Here is a 5,542-nt window from a genome sequence, read left to right as displayed (position 1 = left end):
ACACACACACACACACACACACACACACACACACACACACACGCAGGCATGCACACATCCTCCTTCCTCTCTATTCTCTTTTATTGCCAAAATTTTTTCTACGCTAGTATTTTTCCCCAAGTGTACAAGGTGAATAGTATTAATTCTAGGATTCTGACAGCTTTTTGTGAAGCTGTCTTGTCTTCGGTGAGGACTGTCACCGGTTCTTTTGGCCTCTTACCTTCCCTTTTACTCCTTCCCCGGGGGAGCTCACTGTACTGTTCATGCTCACAAGCTTCAGCCTCACATTCAGGCCTGTGGTAGTTGTGATGCGTGTGCAGCTGTGGAAATGAACACCGGAGTTGGTGCCCAGAACCTAAATGAAACGAGGCAGTAGACCTGGAGGTCACTTAATGTGCCTTGTTCCTGCTGCTTCCTTCCTTTTGGCTGGTATGTTGATCAGTATTTACAGATAGAGTTTGAATGTGCAGACCAGCTCATTTCGTTCTTGAACAGGTTGGATGGAATTATTTGTGAAGAAAAAAATCATACTTAATGAACATTTTTTGAGCTTAATGATATTGGAAAAAATGTTTACACTGCACTCTGTTATATATTTTCTTCCCCATGAAAATAGTGTAATATGTAGGAAACTCAGACAGAAACAAGCCTGTAAATGCATATTTTTATATGTGGCCTGTTTACCTGGTTTTCTTGCTCTGAACAACAGAATCTTGACAAATAAGGTATGGCCTGCCCAGTTTTGATTTTTATCTAAAATACTGATTCTTTACCTTTTTTATAGTCACAAATATCTTTGAGGGTCTAAAAGAACTATAAACCCCTTACCTAGGAAAATTCACATATGGATATGAAATTTTGCAAAAATCTTTAGCCTTGATCCAAAGAGCCCTACAAGTGTATCCACGGGACTCCAGGTTAGAGCCCTTGATGAGTCCACAAGTCAAAGCAACTTAATTCCTCCCCCCCCACCCCGCAGTCACAACTTTAGAAATCACCATGGAAATTTAACCTTTAAGGTGTAATAAATAAGTCTCAAAAGCACTGTTCCTCCTTCTTGTCTCTTTGAAAGTGTCAGAAACATTGTACCATCATTGTCCAACCTCTACAGCCAATCCTGGAGGTCAGATGAGGCACCGAAACAGCAATGCAGAGATTTAAGATATTCTTGTGGAAACTGATTATTTCTTTCCTTCCAGATTTTTTACCTTCCCCAGTTCCATCAGGTGATTGCAAACTAACAGATTTGGTAGAACATCAACAGTCAATTCTAAGCAGCTCTTCTTTAGGGAAAAACAAAACCCCACAAATACCCAGTATCCCCCCTCGAAAAGAATAAAATGGGAAGACTTAGCTTACTGAATACTTATTATTCATCTGTATCAATTAAGATAGAAATAGATAAACAGACCAATGAAGCAGAATAGAGAGCCCAATAGATGGACACTTGATAAATGATGTGCTGGAGTTAGCTTCCGCCAGCTCCTGAGAGATGATTATTCAATCACTGGAAGCCTGAAATTAACATTCGGTTCCATTAGGCCTGTTATGCAGATTCCATCCAAAGCTAACGGTTGACTTCTTATCTAAAATCTTTATTTTTATCAGCCAGTAGCTTTTGAGAAGGCAGAAGGCTTCATAAGGAGGGACTGTGAATGAATGGGTGAAGGTGATGTGCCCTGAGGCAGCCAAAGAGGATGACTGATTATAACAATCCAACTCTGCATCTGAAGTGCACCTAGAAACATGGTAGATGAAACACCAGAATCCAACTGTTCTGTAGTTTCACTGCTATGGACGTATTTTATAGTATAAACAACAAATCAAGTAACAGAAAAATAGGTTAAGTAATGGTGGTGAAGTTGAGGGTGCATTTTTTTTTTTTTTTTTTTTTTTGCGGTACGCGGGCCTCTCACTGTCGTGGCCTCTCCCGTTGCGGAGCACAGGCTCTGGACGCGCAGGCTCAGCGGCCATGGCTCACGGGCCCAGCCGCTCCGCGGCATGTGGGATCCTCCCGGACCGGGGCACGAACCCGTGTCCCCTGCATCGGCAGGCAGACTCTCAACCACTGCGGTACCAGGGAGGCCCGAGGGTGCATTTTTGTTCTTTAAACTTTGTTCTTTATTTTTGTTTTGATGAGAATTTTTTGTTTGGTATTTTGTCCTATAAATCAAATTTCTGGGGGAGAATAAAAGAATGAACCTCAAATGAATGGCAGTGGTATTTGCTGCAAATGTCCCATTTCCTTCTCACTGAGACCCAGTGAGACTAGGGAATGATCTGTGCCCTGGGGCAGCCTGGGTTCCACGGGCTCTCCAGCTGTGCCCTCCTTCAGTGTATTCCTCTAATCCACACTGGGATATATACATTTTCATCTTCAGGACCTAAATTTCCCTCTTTACTTATGCACTTGTGCAGTTTTCTTTTTAAGTACAAACTCTCTCAACTGTATTGCTAAGGAGTTCTTTCTCTCTCTTAAAAAAATGCCTGCTACCAGTAAATTCCCAAAGGACTTTTCTCTCTGTTTGCAGGAAGCTGAAGTTTATGACCTCGTTCTGAAGGGAGTATATTCCATCACTCTTTGTTCTGTACTCTTTGCTCTCCTTTGGAGTTGGAAGAAGTTTTGAAACACCTTTTGGTTGAAAGAGTGTCTTTGTAGTTGGGGTTTGAGCTAAAAGCAGATCCCTCACCCCAAATAGGGTAGAAATATGGAAGCCGTGACACCTCCTGTCTTTCTCCCGTCTTACTTCCAGCGGAAGCATCTAAGGGTGCGTCCCCTATAACTTCATCACAGTCAGTAGGCTGTGGCAGATTAAGCAGAGAGTGTAAGCAGAAAATAAATTGACTTGATCTCATAGTTATCCAGTTTTATCTCATACCTTCTAATCCAGATACTTTTAAAAGTTTGCTTCAGGCTGAGGTTTTAAAGCAAAAGTTTTATGTTGTGAAACATTTTGAACCCCAAATACAAGCAAGTAAAATTCAGGAAGGCAAAAATTATTTCTAAGTCCTGTAAGTTTAAAGGTAGTTAATATGTTCATTCTTTCCATTTTTAAATTTTTTTTTAACATGGACCATTTTTAAACTCTTTATTGAATTTGTTACAATATTGCTTCCATTTTATGTTTTGGTTTTTTGGCCACAAGTCATGTGGGATCTTAGCTCCCCAACCAGGGATCGAACCCACACCCCCTGCATTGGAAGGCAAAGTCTTTAACCACTGGACTGCCAAGGAAGTCCCCTGTTCATTCATTCTACAATCCATTAATTATGTGTTACGTGACACAGAGTAAACATGAGGTAAGAATAAAAGAATGAAAGACTGCCTTTGGCCCAAGATCTTCACTGTGGTACTCTGTTCTTTCCAGAGGAAAAATATACTCTGCTGCTATCATCAACAAAACAGAAAACAGACATAATTATCCAGAAATACAAGCCAAAACTCTTCTGTGCCCTGAATTATGTGGGCAATTGAAACCAGAAGTGAGTTTGCCCCTGGAGATCTGGCTTCAGCTGAGTTTTGTCCTTCTCGTTCTTATTCTCTGTGTTTTCTTATTCTCAGATGCATTTCCGTCTTTCCTGCTTTCCCTCTTAACAAACAACTAAAATAAGCTTTGTGACTACTTAGCTTTTCCTTGTACCCTGCTGTCACATGTAGTAAAAAGAACAAAGAAAAACCTATTTGGTCTGACTACTCTGAGGCTTTCAGCAGTCATCTCAGTCCCTGGAGGAGGAAGAGACATCCTGCCCACAGACGCCAGGCTGGCCCCTCCCAAGTTCACTGGGCAGTGCCTGGGGCTTCTGCACAAGGAGAATGATGGGAGTTGCTCTCCATGGTAGAGGAGAATTCCGCAGCCAGGGTTCACTTCAGGTGGAGGTGGCTATTTCCTGTGTTCTGTTTTTGAGTGATCTCAAATTTGATCTGATGATCAAATTTCAAGCCTTTCATCATAGTCAGCTATGATTTTTTTTCTCGTCAAGGTGAAAATCTTAACACGCTAGGCAGTGGTTCTCAACTCCCGCCACACATTCTAATCACTTGGGGCTGTTCTAAAACATACCCGGGTCTGCTTTGCCAACTTAGGCTGAATGAATCAGAATCTCTGGGAGGGGGAGGAGGGCATAACAGGCATTAGTCAATCAAATGTGCTGCCAGGGCCATGAACCACTGGATTAGAATCCTCATAATCCGGTCTGGCTCTTCTGTAATAAATAGAGTCAATGCGTTTAGGGTTGCTGTCAGCCATCTACTGTAACAGATGTCGGGAGACTCTTACCTGTTTCTAATGAGACTGGCTTATCTGTCACCTCTGATACTAAAAAAGAGGAGCATAGTGATGGAATTATTTCTTTTTGAATAAAATTTTATTATTCTATTGTTAATATGATTTAATACTAGAATGAATCTTACTAGCACAAAACATTCTTTGACTTCTTGTATTTCTAATTAAAAGTAGAAGAAAAATACCATTTTCCCCACATACATTTCTTTTCTTTCAAATTAATTAATTAATTTTTTGGCTAAGCTGGGTCTTCGTTGTTGAGTGTGGGCTTTCTCTAGTTGCGGCGAGCAGGGGCCACTCTTCATTGCGGTGCGCGGGCTTCTCATTGCGGTGGCTTCTCTTGTTGCAGAGCATAGGCTCTAGACCCGTAGGCTTCAGTAGTTGCGGCATGCGGGCTCAGTAGTTGTGGTTCGCAGGCTCTAGAGCTCAGGCTCAGTAGTTGTGGCACACAGGCTTAGTTGCTCCACGACATGTGGGATCTTCCCAGACCAGGGATTGAACCTGTGTCCCCTGCATTGGCATTCATCAATACATTTCTTATTAAGAAACAAAGCATATACACTAATATGTATAAAATAGATAACTAATAAGAACCTGCTATATAAAAAATATGTAAAATAAAATTCAAAAATAAAAAAGAAAGCAGGACCAGGATTAGAAGTTATTTTAGTCACTTCAAATATTTGTCCTTTAAGCCTTTGCCCAAGGACTACCTTTACCATAGGCATACTCCATTCAGTAGGTTTCAGTGTATCTTTTCTCCTGGTCCATTCTGTCATTCATATTGTCATTATTGCATTCATTTTACTGTTATGAAATGGTATGTTTTCATGAATGTCTTCTCTGTATTAGATGATAGGCTACCCTAGTACCTTGTGCACAGTCGGCTTCTGATAATATGTTCTGTGATCAGTGTATTGATAAATGAATGGACACATCTAAAAAAATGAAAGAAAGCAGATCAGGTTATTTTTAAAAAACGGATTCTTTAGATCCCTTTGAGAAATGTAAGATGGTCATTAGTAAAAGTGTAAATAATGTTCTTTTCAGATTTTAACTTAGGAAGGATGTTAAGTTTTGATATCAATTGTATGCTTCTCCCCCAGTTGCATTAAGTAATTAATTTAGAGAGAGTAGGGAAAAGGGACCTAAGAACAGAGATTGAAACCCTTCTGTAATGAGTACAAACATGCAACATCTCCTATTTAAACAACACACACACACACACACACACACACACACACACACACACACACACA

The sequence above is a fragment of the Monodon monoceros genome, unplaced genomic scaffold (assembly GCF_005190385.1).
Source record: "Monodon monoceros isolate NGI ecotype Baffin Bay Population unplaced genomic scaffold, NGI_Narwhal_1 Super_Scaffold_15, whole genome shotgun sequence".
Classification (NCBI taxonomy): Eukaryota; Metazoa; Chordata; class Mammalia; order Artiodactyla; family Monodontidae; genus Monodon; species Monodon monoceros.
Note: the sequence above shows the minus strand (reverse complement) of the source record.